Raw genomic sequence first — 15,957 nt, 5'->3', positions numbered from 1 at the left:
CAGCGGTATGAGAAAAAAATACCTACCAGGTATAGAACATAACACAGGAAAAGATTAATCAGCCTATATAATAAAAGGCTAATACGCAAATTGACCTAATGGCAGAATGGTCGCTATGATGCACACTGACCACCAGGGGGCAGACGCTCAATGTAGAAGCTGCCCCCTAGTGGTCAGTGCCCTATGGGAGCTGGGCTCATGGCCAGTGAGCACAGTGGCAGTGGCGGGAGCCTCTCCCCGTTCTGTGGCAGGCGGGCGGTAAGAAGCAAGGGGTCCTGGACTCCAAGAGCTCCAGTCTGCGAGAGGGACATTGAGTGCCAGCTTAGGCGGACATTCCCCAAGGGCTCTCAGACTGTGAGAGGGCACAAGCCGGGCTGAAGGAGGCCCCCCACAGCAAGTGCACGAATTTTGTTCACCAGGCCTCTAGTGTTACTATATTAGCATTTTTCTCCTAGCCATTGAAGTCAGCCCTGAATATGGACTGGCTTTATGACTTCCTTTGGTCAATAGAATGCAAGAGAAGTTATGGTGTGTCAGTCCCAAGCTTAGCCCTCATGAGTCTTTGCACATTTTCATCACTATCTCAGACCCCTGTAACTACCATGTGAACAAACCCAGGCTAGCTTTCTGAAGGACAACCAACCACGTGGAAGAGAATCATCCTAAACCAGCCAGCCCCAGCCAATCTGCCAACTGACCACAGATGCAAAACTGAGTGCAGCCAAGAATCAGAGTGATTTGATCAAGATTGCTAGTTTTCCTCTTGGTCAACTATAGTCTCATTAATAAATGGTGGTTGTCTTAAGCTACTAAATTTTCAAATGGTTTCTTATGCATCTATGTGTAACTGAAAAAGTTCCTTCTGATAGGGGGAGGGACACACAATAATAGGACTACCATTGTTTAATGATTATTCACTTTACTAACTATACATAAGAGGTTTTCTTAGGGATCCTGGGAAACTGGAGGGTGTGTTGCAAAGAGAAAAACTGGGCTGAAAAAAGATAAGAGGTACCTCAGAGCCCAGATGGGTCCATTACTCAGAATAAAAAATGCATTTTGAGAACAAAGGATAGAACACACTTTGATTTGGTTACTATGGCTGGACCCTGACCCCCCTGGGAGTTTGCCTCAAGAATGCTGACCAAGCTGTTTTTAATGTCATAAAAAATTAAATACCTTGTTATAGGGCTTCAAGATCCTGAAAGGAGACAGACACACAGATCAGATCCTGCAGCCCTTATCCTGCCCGCCTTCCCCACTGCATGTAGCCTTTCTTCCTCATCCATGTATAATCAGCCAGCTAGTAGAGGATACTAGAGCAGAATTTACCGGATGGCCTGCTGCTCCCTTGATACTGCTGGCATTATTGAAATAAACGCTTATATATGATTCAACCTTGTCTCTGCTTAATTTGGCTCAAGTAGTGACAGGTGGCCTGGACCCGTTTTGTGTCCAGTTTCACTTCCAATTTGAGTTTACAATTTTATTAAACAGGGTTAAGAAAAAGTGAATTAAGTTCTAACTTAATGTAGTAATCCTCCTCCTACAGTTTTCATTAATTCTCCTAAACCATAACAGTTTCACATAACGCAGTTCTCATGCCCTAAATCAGCATCACAGATAGGCTGAAACAAAAGAACACAGAGTAAAAAAACAAAATTTTTCTTGTTATCACTTCTGTTCATCAATGCCTACCAGGTTCATTACCTCCTCTGCCTGATCAAACACAAGAAATAAAACAACCGTTATCTTAGAAATGCAACCTGCCAGAAGATCCTGATAAGAAAATGTAGAAAAATAGCATTCCTTTTTCTATCTAAATACATCTGTAATAAGGCACAATATACCTAAGACTAAACGTTAGTTGTTGGGTGTCTTTAACTGTCTACGTTGACTTTTAATTTAGATATGGCCTGGTTTGATGGTCTCAGACAGCCCTCATTTCTACTTTCTGACTTTGAGTACAAATATACATTTAAATTTTCCATGACTGCATTAAACTGAGTCCAACTGGCCCATTGAGACAATTTAATCACTTGAATGTCCAAGTGCTAAGGGTGATTTTAGGGGATTCAGGTACAGCTACGTATCCAAAGATAGAGCACCATGGTCTCTCTATTTATGCATCCTATTGGATCCTTAATTCTTTTTTTTCATTAATTCTTTTATTCTTATAGAAATCAGAAAATACGATTTTCATCTTTAAGCAGAGAATGTAAAATGTAAAAAATAATATTGTAAGTCTCTTTTTGTCCAAGCTTGGTTAATGTACTCCATAAGTTATAATTTAGTATTGACAAGGAGCCCAACAAAGAGAGAATATAACTTCATGATCCTAAAAAGTGTTAATTCAATTCTCCAGGTGAAGGTAAACAAAAAATATTTACAACCCAGCAAGCTAAGTGGAGAGCCTTGGTAGCTGACCTGTCAGTCTGTGGACAAGGTTATAAAGAAGATAAAATTTGACCATACTCTGCTCTTGTTCACAAGCTCAAAATACCCTCTGCTATTTTTCCTGTCATTCAACTTCCAGATAAAGATGGTACATGGGACACAACATCTAATTTTCATTCCTCCAAAACTTCACTAAATTATTTTAAGGGTACTTTTATTTTTAAAAATATATATATTAAAAAATTATAATGTTGCATAGAACCAAATGCGCGCACACACACACACACACACACACAAGTGCATGTAAAACTGGTGAAATTTGAATAAGGCCAATGGATTACATCAATGTCAATTCCCTGATTCTGATACTGTACTATAGTTATGCAAGGTGTTATATTTTGGGAAAGACAGGTGAAGGGTATATGGGATTTTTCTGCATTTTATTTCTTATAATTACATGGGAATCTAGAATGGTCTCAATATAACGTGTCATTTAAACCTGCCAAAATAGTTAGAAAAAGAATGGATAACATCAGTAAAAATTTGGAAGCAGTTAAGCAGATGGATATGAGATAGCTGTCTTAGCTGACTCCAGAAGCTAAATCCTAAAACAGCAGTAAGGAAAGTTGAGAAGCAACCTTATTTAGCCACAGAATCTCCACAAGTTTTGGGAACTGGTGGCAACAGCCCTCTTCTTGCACCCCCAGCCCGGAAATGGAGTGGAGGGGTAAATATGAATGAAAGCAGGATTTGAAAAAAGACCTTTTAAAAACAGCTAGTTTGCTAGAGCTCCTCCCCTTCCCTGCCCCTGAAATTCTGCTCCTCCTCATACACATGGCCAGAAACTGGAGCTGTGTTCTCTAGAGACAGGGAGGCAAAGAACCTTTGTACTGGGGACTCCTATAGCAGGTGAGTGAGAGAGAATCAAGCTGAAATTAGCAAAACAGTCGATGAATGAATGGATATAACCAGAGAAGAGTCCTCTACCATTTTCACCTTCTTGACTCCTAGACTGTTGGCAGCCAAGTATTTATTCTCCAAGCTGGGAGCTAGAAGAATAATTTGGGGAAATCTGATTAGCCCTAGAGGATATACATAGAAATAATGACATTGGGAATGTATCTATTAGAGTTCAGTCAGGAAATCAGAGCCACTAAAAGTATTGGGAAACTATGAGGTTTACTCTAGAAATACGAGCTTGTACAAATCTGTAGGAGCTGTGAAAAAAAATGGAAGTCAGGAGATAAGAGAAACTCACTACCCATTGTGTTAGACAAAACAGTGACCCCCAAAGACATCCACATCCTACTCCCCAGAATTTTACCATACATGGCAATGGGAAGTTTGTAGAGTTCATTAAGCTAAGGATCTTGAGATGGGTTGTCTGGATGGAGCCAAAGTTATCATAGCAGTCCTTATAAGAGGGAGTCAGGAGGATCAAAAGGAGATTTGAAGACAGAGATTGTAATGGTGTGCTGTGGGGATGGATAAGAGCCAAGGAAGGTAGTTGGCCTCAGAAGCTGGAAAAGGCAAGGAAATGGATTTCTCCCCTCAAGCCTCCAGAAAAAGACACCTTGATGGTAGACTTCTGACATCTAGAACTGTGATAGAATAAATTTGCATTGTTTTAAACCATTGCATTTGTTGTCATTTGCTAGAGCAGCCACAGGAAATGAATACACTAACTACAGCTTAAGGAATGGATATAAATAGAGCACAAAGGAAATCTTCAGAAGGAGTACATGTTTGACCACCCAAATGGAGCAATGACTGGGGAGCCCATGGCAGCGCTGTAGACTCTATGGCCTCTAAGGGAACTGCAGTGACTCGGTGACTTGGGGCCACTCTTAATCAATGGGGTCAATAGTTGGGATGAGAGGCTGGAGCCCACGGACTATCTGTCTGCGTCTATGTCATTGTGTCTGATCACTATGACCTCTGAGAGTAAGGCTCCTACTTCACCTCCACTTTCCAGATCATATGCAAGTTTTCCTCTTAGCCAAGCAAAGAAAGTAGAATGTGGAAAAGGTAATTCCTAGTCTTAAATAGGAGCAGTCATGCAACTGTGACAAAAAACATCCCAAGTGTGGTTTTCCTTACAAAGGGATGAGATAGCTCATCCCTCAGCAAAATATAAAGTCTCCAAGCCCCACCCATATGTTTGGAGCTTCCAATCAAAGTTTTAGTTTCTCACTCTTAAAAATATGCAAACAATCAAGGATTATCAAACATATGGGAACGCCTTGAACATAAAAGACATATATGAAAACACAAAAATCAATATCAAAAAAGAAAAAGTCAATATCAAGGAAACAGAAAAGAAAATCTAACAAAAATAATCATTTAAATCACTGGTTTATTTGGAGGGTTTAGGAAAAAACATTGCATTCATGAAAAAGTATTAATAGGATGCTTTAAAAAAAATAAACATCCAGAAAACTAAAAAGAAATCTTAGAAACTTAAAACATTAGTAAAAGAAATAATGAAATAATTGAAGGGTAAGTTTGTGGAAACTTTTCAGGAAGAACAGATTAAAAAGGAAAGTGGGAGAGAAATCATAAGGTGATAAGAGAACCAGAGCAGATAGTCCATCATCAGAATAACAGGAGCACCTGTTAGAGAACAGAGAAAACACAGGGGGGGAAATAAAGTAATTTAAGAACATTTCCCAGAACTGAGGACATGAGTTTCCAAATTGAAAGGACCCAGCCCATGGAGCATACAATATACAAATCAACCCACACCAAGTGACTTCATCAAACTTTCAGAATATTGGAGCTAAAGAAGAGATTCCATAAGCATCCAGAGCTTTAAAGTTCACATCAACAACAGACCAAATGCAAAGGTTTATATAGCAGAATTGCTCCATACTTTATGGCAACATTGGAAGGTAGAAGCCTAGAGAAGAATGTCTTTACAATGTTGAAGGTAAATTATTTCCAACATATAACTCTTTATCCAGACAAGCCATCAATCAAGAAGAAAATAAGACATTTTCAGACACGAAAGGTTTCAAACATTAATTCCCCAGGCACCTTTTCTAAGACACTGGAGCCACCGAAGGGAACGGAGTGTATGGAAGGAGATGCTGGATGGTGGTAGTGAAGAGGCAAGGGGGACAGCCAGCGCGATGGGAGCAGCACGACTCATGAGACACACATTTTCTCTCAACAGTCGTCCAACTATGCCCTGAACAGTGTGTTCCACCAAGAAGTAAACCAAGAAAGAGAAACACATGCAAACCAGGAAGCAAGGAAATCTACCTCAGAAGGCAAAGCATCTCCCCAGGATGGAAGCACAGGCAGTTCCAGAAAATCAACTTCTGTGTACAAGACCCTGAGAGCATGGCATGTCTCCACGGAAAACAACGGAGCCGACAGATTACCCGATGTAATTAATTTTATAAAATAATATATTGGGAAACTGTCGGAAGGCATGGGAAGAATTTGCAATAGGTATCAGGAAAATTAAGCAACTTTTAAGAGGCTCTTACTAATTTTAGGAAAAAAATATGAAAGCATAACCATAATGCACTAATCGTTGTTGGCCAGCTTCTAACTGCCAGCATTTGCACACAGCAGGCTGCAGGTGTTGAGGAATTAACAGTCCTTGAGAGCAGCTTTCAACAAATTTCTGATAGGAGCTGGTAAATAATTACCCCAGCGCCCTCACCGTCCCGGTGGACCACATGAGTAGTGTGCTCTGCACCATTTCCCAGAGTGCCTCTCACGGATAAGCTCTAATTACCTACCGTTGTAACCACTTGGCAATGCACCCTTATTACTGCCTCCCCTTCCTTTGATCACTGCCTACTTTCCTATTAGTGTTTCCTGTGCCCTTCAAATAAACTCCTTGTATCAGAATCCTTGTCTTAGTGTCTGCTTCTGGGGAACCCAGATATCACAAATTTCAGGGAATATAATTTGCACAGGCATAAAAATGTTAACACTGAATATATATTTAACCAACATTTGTAGTATAATTACCATGAGGAGAAGCACAGAGAATGACGTCTTCATCTATCATAAAAGAAACCCAAAAATATTTCCCAAATGGATGAATCAAGAGAGCAGTATTCACATATTATTTAGCATAAAGTTCCATAAATGCCAAAGGAACAGCTGCAACTCCAAAGTGTCTGTTTCTGGGAGGAGGAAGCCAGGAGAATGAAAAGGACAAGAACTTGCCATCTTTTGATACATAAACCCCTTAATATTATTTGACTTTTTAATAGTACTTACTATATTAATAGCATTAGTACTAGCATGTACTGTTTTTATATAATATAATTAAGAAAAAGGAAAGAGAAAAGAAGAATGTAAAGAAGGAAGGAAAGAAAAAGGAGAGAGAAAAGAGGAAGTTTAAAAGGAGAAAGATAGAGGCTAGCTCTCTCAAAAATGTCAAAATATTTTACAATTAAAACTGCCTTTCATCAGCTGGACTCTAACTCCTTAACCCCAAGGCTTGTGTTAAATCCAAAGCTAGGCAAATTTATTTTCAAGAACCATGAAGTCATAAAACATGCCTATTGTAGGAAATATTTTTAGATAATGAAATATGTCTGCCATTACTCACTAAAGTTATAAATGACCTCATTAGTCTGTGTGTTTCTCCTGCAGCTATTGGGATTTAAAAAGCACCTCTGGTGCCCTGGACAGTGTGGTTCAGTTGGTTGGGTGTTGTCCTGTGCACCAAAAGGGTGCCGATTCTTTTCCAGGTCAGGGCACATGCCTGGGTTGTGGGCTGGGTCGGGTAGGGAGCATGCAGGGCAGCAGCTGATTGATGTTTTGATCATCGATGTTTCTTGTGAATGAAGAGGTTGGGACAAGACTTGCCATCCTCAAGGGAGACAGCTTTGGTTTCTCCTGTCCCTTCAAAGGCATTTTTATCCCCTTTCTAAATAAACACCCAACATAAGGGGATAGATGTAAGTGCAGAGGATACAAAGGTAAACAAGGCACAGTCTTTGTTTTTATAAAACCTACATTCTATGGAGGAAACTGGTAAATGAACAAACTTTTATAAAGATATGCACTTACTATGATAAATGCCATAAAAGGAATAAATTATGGGATGACTGAGAGAAAATGCAAAAGAACTCTTAGACAAGGTGCTGAGCCAAGCCTCTCTGAGCGTTGCCAATGCCTGTGGAGAACATTCCAGAGGAGGAAAGGTGGTCAGGGAAGGAAACCCAGGTGAGGAAGAGAGAAAAGCAGCCTGGGAAGGAAAGGGATGGGGGCAAGGTTAACTGACTACAGTTTCACTGAGGACTGACTGACTACTAGCTGACTGCTGAGAAGCCCCTGATAACAAAAGCAACAGAATTCTTTAAACATTCACTTAAAAGTGCAAACTACTACCTTTAAAGTCATCCTTCTATCTTTACGTTAAGCTCAAAAGAAAAGGCAAGAAAAAGAATCATTTCCCCAACAAGCACAAAATACCCATGAAATGAGCAGAATGGCTGCATATTGATGTATAAACTCATTATGCATTTCACATACATTAGACTACAGTGTGTACCTGTGCTTGCTAGAGACAGCTGAATATTAATATTATTGTAGACATTTTTCACAGTAACCCCATTGTCAACTAGCTAGTTTATAGCTTGAGCGTTCATATATTATTTTATATCTCAAAATATTATTCATATTTCATAATTTTAGATCCCAGGCAAAGATGTACCAGTGAGCCAAATCGATGACACAAAAAGCAATGCCACTTGGAAAAATTACCCATGTTTTTCTAGAGTCAACCACTGGTAAATGATGAGTAACCTCAAATTTTCTGTCTAAACAATTAATCTGAAAGAGGCAAAGTGTAACTAGAAATGAGGTTATTCCTCTGAAAGGTCTAAAGTTACTATAGAATCATTCAAATTCTACCAAACCCTCAATCAGGGCCTCAAACTTAAAAAACTTCACAGTTTGTTCTTTGCCATTTGTTAGGGGCCAGGTAGTGCCATTTAAGATCCTTCTGGAACTATGAACAAGTGGTCCCATTGTCCTCAGAACAGCCTCCCACATCCTGCCTTTGTTTGCCCATCTGGGATGTCAGCTCACCTACCCTGGACGAGGCATTTCTTTAGGACATAGGAACACAATGAACTAGCACAGAATGTGTCCTGGTTCAGACAGTGCTCACACTATAGTGGAGAAGACAGGCAGGAAAGCTAACTGCAGAAGGTGCCAGAGGAGGTAATGGGGCTGGAATAACTGAAGAATGGGTTGCATCTTTAGATTGAGTAGTCATGGAAGGCCTTGCTGAGGAGGCAACATTTGATCTGAGACATTGATGAGAAGAAAATATCCACAAAGTGAAGGTAGGCAAAGCATTGCAGGCAGAGCTAAATGCAAAATCTCCAAACTCAATGTTTTTACAAAACAACATGGTGTGCGTGTGCGTGTGCGTGTGCGTGTGTGTGTAGTCTTGAAAGTTGTTCCCCAAAATTTCAATAGTCATTTTGTGGCTGGTAAAAATATGGGCAACGATTAGTCTCTTCTTTGCATTTCTTGCCACTTGTAATTATTCTACAATTAGCAATAATTACATGTGTAATAAAAAAGCAACTATTCTAACAAGTTTCATTTTTATTCATTTATTAAACCTCACTTACTTAGACTTTTTAAATTTAAAATCTGGGATAATTCCCAGTCGTATTGGACTGAAGTTCACCTTGCTATCGTCTATGAAAATGAATTATTTGGAAGCAATCCAAATAAATGATTAGTCCAATGAAGATCTAAAATCACTAAACTGTTTTCAAGCTTCTCTATTCTAGGCTTCCTATTCAATTGTCATTTGCACTGACAACAAATAGTTGTTTACATTTATTCCTTACAAATAGCTGGGCCCAGTCTCTGTGCAAATCATCACCTACATTCAAGAACAATGGCAATGTAATTCCATAAAAACTATTTTCTAACTCACCCTTTCACCAGGTCCTATTTCAGTCTTCTCCCCAGTAAGGGGCCTGCAGGAGTTTTGCTGTGTTTAGTAAATTTAGTATGGAAACAACTAAGAAATCATGCATGCCTTATTGTAAAAGCTACATTCAGCCCTAGCCAGTTTGGCTCAGTAGATAGAGCATTGGTCTGTGGACTGAAGGGTCCCGGGTTTGAATACAGTCAAGGGCACATGTCCAGGTTGCAGGCTCGATCCCCAGTAGGGGGCATGCAGGAGGCAGCCGATCAATGATTCTCATCATTGATGTTTCTATCTCGCTCTCCCTGTCCCTTCCTCTTTGAAATCAATAAAAATATATTTTTTTCATCTACATTCATACAATCATAGACTATATATGCAATTCTAGCAAATAAACGATTGCTGCTTCAAACAGGTCTGTGTCCGTAACCAGAGGAGTCCTGGAGTGGCCACATGAGAAGGCAGGCAGTGGCAGCAATGGGTGGACAAATTAGATAGTGGTGGGACCTGAAGTAAGAGAATAGGAAGTCCTAAGCACATTTTTATGGAGAGAATTTTAGGTAAGAGGCAGAGAAAGTGGGATGGGATCAGGAAATGTGCAGCTAGAAGGGGTGTTTACATTTTAATCAACCTGGCAGTTCCTGGAGCACCTCTAAAGGACTGTTAGGACGCTTACATGTTGGAATAGTCCCACCTTGGTCACAGACTTGTGGCTCCCAACTTGCCTTGTCCTTGCAGTCAGCTGGGGTGTTTCTGAAAAATAAGGATTCCTGTGCTCTGCTCCCAGAGACCATGACTCAGCAGGTCTGGGTTGGAGCTTCAGAATCTGTTCTCCCAAACCCCCTGAAGGTGATACACCAGGTTTGGCAGCCTGTGCTTTAGAAGAGCAGGGCTGGCAGACCCTCTGTTTTGAGATGTACCCCAGAGGAAGGACTTTGTAGGAGCTGAAGGGCAGCCATGCCCAGAGCTGCTGTTCTCTTACTGAGTGAGAACCTTTTCCAGCACACTGCATCTTTTAAAAGGACTTGGAATAAGGAACACTTGACATTCTCAACCTGGCTGATCACCAGAATCACTTCAGAAGTGTTGTTTTCGTTATTGTTGTTGTTTATCATCATTATTATTTTAATTCAGAGCACCAGGCTCCAACCAGAGTCTTATTCAACATGTCTGGGATGAAGTTCATAAATCTGTACATTAACCATCCTGAGAGAGGGGTTTAGGAACCATTGCTCTCAGCTCGTAGTCCTAAAGCTTTAGAGCATGTATACCTCTTATGCACTAATTAAATAAGCAACATCCTGGCCCCACTGCTAGAGATTCCAGGGACCCAGGAATTGCTAGTTTTGATAAGCAACTACCCTGTAGAGAATCCAAGTTCCACCCTTTCAGAAACCCCAATACTGAACGACCTGGCTCCCTATCTCCTCTGCCTTCTGCCACCAAGCGATGATGATACTTTTCAGGAACATTTCATCAAAAAGTAGAGAAGTTAAGGACTTTACAAATATTTGTTGTGTATGTCCTGGTAGGCATCTGCTGTGGCCTCACTGCTTTTCATAGGCTTCAGGCAGACCTTTCAAAAAGATGAAATTCGTGGGCCAAGGTTAGGACACTGTGTCAGGTACCATTTATTAGAACAGCATAGACTGTAGGCAGAAGACAAAGATTAAGTTGAGGATTTGAGAACAGAAGAAGACAGGATGCAAACTATGAGGGGAGCTGAAGAGCTACCATTGTGGACACCGGATGCATGTGAACAAACCAGGCTGCTGATGTAACCAGGCCAAGTGGCATACAGGCCAAGCAGCCTAGCTAAAGGCGAATGACAAAGATGAATCAGAGCAGACAGAATGGTGGTACTTATGAATTTAGCAGCTGGACTTTCCACCAGCAAATTTTCTGAGGTGTGACTTCAAATCCTGCATTCAAGGCTGGTGGGTCAGAGTGAGGCACTTAGCTAGCGTGAGCCCAGTTACCTGCGGACAGACACATTGGAATATGTATACGGTTGCTGTTCTTACTCATGCTGACATGGTAAATATTCACATGAAGAAATTAAAAACTAGAAAAGCAACATCCAGTGGTGCTAACATACAGGATGAGAAAGAGAAGAGACCAAAGACAGTACTAGTTACGTTTCTCCTTATATGTTAGCAAAATCTGGTAGATGTTGGCATCTCGTGTGAGTCTGGATATTGTGAGTCTACTTCCCGAGAAAAGCATCATCTCTGAGTCTAAATCCTACTCTACACTTGCACCCATGTAGCTAAATGGGATGGAAGCAAAACACACAACCATGTGACTAGTCTTACTTTAAGTTCATGACACAGATCTCAAGGGGCCTTTATGGGTCCAGAAATGGCACCCTAATCTGCTTCCCTAGTCCTTTAACTCTTCCTTTCTCCTCACCTTGTCTTCTGTCTTCAAACCTTCAAGATACTCCTCAACTCATCCCACCCTTAGCCATTGACCTCGTTTTTTATTTCACCAAGAAACAGAAGGCACAGGGGCTCCAGGTGCCATATATCCTTATATCCTACACAGATGCCCATTTCCTCTCCCTTCCCCCTATTACTGCCGATGAACTGTCCTGCTCCTAGTTAAGGTCATCTCTCCACTTACATTCTTCATCCTGCCTCCCCGTGTGTACTTAAAGAGATCACCCCAACAGTTCTCCCTTCTCTCCCCTTCGGTGTCAGTTTTTCCCTTCTCTGCTACATCTTTCCCATAAGCATGCATAAACATTTTGCCAGAGTTGATCATACTCTCTTTCTTCAAGCACGTTTCTCATCTGGCTTCCAGAACACTCCCCTCTTCTGTTTTCCTCCTACCTTGTTGACTGTTCCTTCTTATTCTCCTTTGCTGGTTCTTCCTCCTTCTCCCCAGCCCCAACCCCAGGTCTCATGATGCTTGTATCAATTCGCTTCTCTGTTCACACTCACTCTCTAGTGATTGTCAATATTACCTATAAACTGACACCTCCCTAACTTCTATCTCTAGTCCAGTTTTCTCCCCTTAACTCCAGACTTATATACCCAGGGCTAATTGGATCTCTGCTTAGAGGTCAAATAGTCATTTCCCATCTTACAAGTCCAAACTGAGCTCCTGCTCCTTCTCAGCCTTCCTTTCTCAGGGAAAAATGATGCTACACTTCCAGCGTGGCAGGCTTGAAACCATAGTCATCCTCAAGGCCTCTCTTTTGCTCATTCCTCACATCCTTTCAATCAGCAAATCCTCCAACTCTTTCTTCAAAGGAGATACGAGTCTGCCCACTCCGAACCACCTCCACTGTGCTTTTCCTGCCCAGGCCACCTCTTCCTTTTCTTGTTTCTAATATATATTGATTTCAGAGAGGGAGAGGAAGATAGAGATAGAAACATCAATAATGAGAATCATTAATCGGCTGCCTCCTGCACGCCCCCTACTAGGGATTGAGCCGCAACCAGGGTGTGTGCTCTTGATCTGAATCAAACACAGGACCCTTCAGTCCACAGACCGACACTCTATCCACTGAGCCAAACCAGCTAGCGCATTTCTTTACCTCGATTACAGAAAAAGCTTCCCAACCATTTTCCTTGCTTTTGCCCTTACCAGTCCTCATTTGATATTTAGCCCAGTATCCTAAGACACTCCTCTCTCTATGTATGCCTTTTCATCTCACTCTGAGAGAAAGCAAAAGTCCTTATAATGATCTACAAGAGGCCCTACACAATTTCATCTCTAACATCCCTTAGTATTTCTCCCTACCTGCCTTCTCCTTCTAGCCTCTCCTGCTTCTTTCTTAGTCTTTCAGTTCATCAGTCACATTCCTGCTTAGGGCTCTGTGCTTGCTGTTCTCTCTGTCTTCTTCAGGTCTTCATTTAGGTAGCATTTTCTCAGTGAGACCTTCCCTGACACCCTTGTGACCACTGCAGCCCCTGGTCTTCCATACCTTCCTCCCTGGTCTCATTTTCCTCCTTAGCACTCACCATTATGTAGTATATTATAGGTTTAAGTTATTATTATTACTTATTATTATTATTATTATTATTATTATTATTATTACTAGAAGCCCGATGCATGAAAATTCATGCAAGAGTAGGCCTTCCTTCCCTCCAGCACCGGCTTCCCTCCGGCACCAAGGACCCAGGCTGCTTCCTTCCTCTGGCCGCCCTTAGGCACCCGGGACCAGGGCAGGCTTCCCTCTGGCCCGGCTTTGTCAGGAAGGACATCCAGAATGACGTCCGGAAGATGTCCGGTCTAATTAGCTTATTACCCTTTTATTATTATAGATTGTTGTTGTTGTTGTTACCTGTACTCTTTGCCACCCACATAAGCTCCACAGGGGCAAAAATCTGTTCTGTTCACTTCTGTCTGTGCCCAAAATGGTGCCTTAAAAAGTACCTGACAGATCTTAGTGCAGAACCATTATTGTTTGAATGAATGTTAAGAGTTGAACCTTGAGAATTCAGACTCAGGGGAACTCAAAGCAATGAATGACCCTCCCAGGTTTAACAGCCCATGAGGCATCTTAGCTCAGGGAAGGGAAGTCAGACAGGAAGTAAGCCAGGGGGAGGGAGAGAGGGGGAGTGAAAGAAAATATTTTCTCTACAGTGTAGATTTCAGTGTATGTATTCAGAAAGTAAATATTTTCTGAGAATCAAATACTTTTATAATGTGATTTTATTTTTTGAACCATGACTAAAATATTTCAGCACTTGTTTATTCTTACCTGCCCTTCTTTCTCCCCAAATGGATTATAAAAGTTTGGTAATTGTTAGAGTTTATTTTTTTTAAATCATAGTTTCAGATTAAAATCTCTATACACTTTGGAAAGCCATTACAGTCTCACTTCAAAATGAAAAGTCAGCTTTGCATTTCTGCCTCCTGGGGCACTCACAAAGATGGGAGGAATAATTTTATGCCTTTTCCCCAGGTGGGCTTCTGTTCCTTAGTTGGTTGTAGAGGTTCTTGGCCAGGTCCTTGCCCTCTTAACCAAGCCTGAGGCCTAGGAGGAGTACAGGCCTTATTGGGAAGTTGTGTTTATTTTTGTAGAATAAGAAATAAGAAACCATTGGCCTCTTTGGACAAAAGCATCAGGACAGAGGTGATTAAAAGCCAGTCTCAAGGTCTAGCTTCCCTGGACTTTGAGATCCAAAGTAGAAGCACTAGTAAGTATTCAGTATTTCTTTGTGGAAAGATAAATTAATTTTTACCAGAATTAAGAATAGTTCATCACCCATGTAAATCAAATTTACATTTGCATGTAACCAATGGGGGTGAGACTTGGACAAGGAGAGGAGCTAGGGGGTAAATTATCCATCTAATGTCACAGTTGCAGATAACTTTTATTTACTATTAATGTTTAAATAATACCATTGATAGGGTTCAACATGCTGTAACCTAGTATTTATAACTATTGGTTAGAAATCATTTCCTTCCTTGCCTTTTTTCCTTTTTTTTTTTTTTTCATATGCTAGCACAAGTAAATAGCTATGATCTTATGTTGGGTATCCTGCACTTCCTTTCCTTTTTACTCCCTTCTTCAGCAAATGGCTTTTCATATTCATATTCCATCTTAGGGACAAATTCTCTTCTATTAGTTAATTGTAGGAAGGAAATCTTTTCCTTAATAATAACACATCTTCTAAAAAACCTACACATGACTATTGTGGTCATAAGCTTACCAGATTCCAGCAGGAAAATTGCTCCTGAATGCTTCAGAACAGAGCTTTCAATATGTAATTTCTCTACTTCTGTATAAGTATATAACCCAATGAAACAGTCAATGAACACATAATAACATTTAAATAGCTCCGTAAGTGATTTGGTGAACTGAACTTTGAATCAAAGAGTACATTAAGATTGCCACTATACTAAGACAAATAGGTAAAGAACACAGTTTTGGATGTTCTTTTCTTTTTTAAAAAAATGTATCTTTATTGTTGAAAATATTACACATGTTCCCTTTTTGCCCCCATTGACTCCCCTCCCCCCCCTACCTGCCGCCAGGCCTTCACCACACTATTGTCTCTGCCCACAGGTTATGCATATATGCATATAAATTCTTTGGTTAATCTCTTCCCACATCCCCTCCTTCCTTCTGAGATTCTTCAGCCTGTTCCATGCTTTCATGTCTCTGGATCTATTTTGTTTGTCAGTTTATTTTGTTCATTAGATTCCACATAAAAGTGAGATCATGTTATACTTGTCTTTCTCTCACTGGCTTATGTGTTGGTCTGTATAACTGTTTATATATCACTACCTCTTTTCCAGAAAATAAGTCAGCTCATAGATTACAGAATTATTATCAAATTACCTACTTTGAATATCATATGAATATAAGCACTTTAATTAATTTTTCACAATAGTGGTTATTTGTTGGATTAAATAAACAAGTTCTTTTGCTCTTAAGTCAATAAAAAAATAAGGTCAAGTCAAATGATATTAAAAAACTGTTGTGAGAATGATAAATGCATAATTAAGGATTTTTAAGACTCCTAAAGTCAGAAAGAATATCTTTAGATGCTGTGACTTCTTGGATAAGCTCCTACATTAAAACTCAAGTCTTATTGTAATACACAGCATTGCTTGGTGAAAAACAGTAACAGCAGCATTTATTTAGAGCAGTGGGTGTGAAGATATATTTGGAC

At 40.4% G+C, this 15,957-nt stretch overlaps 1 protein-coding gene across 1 annotated transcript in view; it reads right to left on the bottom strand.

Moving 5' to 3' along the window:
- Positions 1-15,957, bottom strand: part of KCNAB1 (potassium voltage-gated channel subfamily A regulatory beta subunit 1) — a 293,179-nt gene that overhangs the window by 227,170 nt on the left and 50,052 nt on the right. The window lies entirely within an intron of this gene.

The sequence above is a fragment of the Myotis daubentonii genome, chromosome 3 (assembly GCF_963259705.1).
Source record: "Myotis daubentonii chromosome 3, mMyoDau2.1, whole genome shotgun sequence".
Taxonomy (NCBI): Eukaryota; Metazoa; Chordata; class Mammalia; order Chiroptera; family Vespertilionidae; genus Myotis; species Myotis daubentonii.
This window is presented reverse-complemented; position numbering and strand designations above follow the sequence as displayed.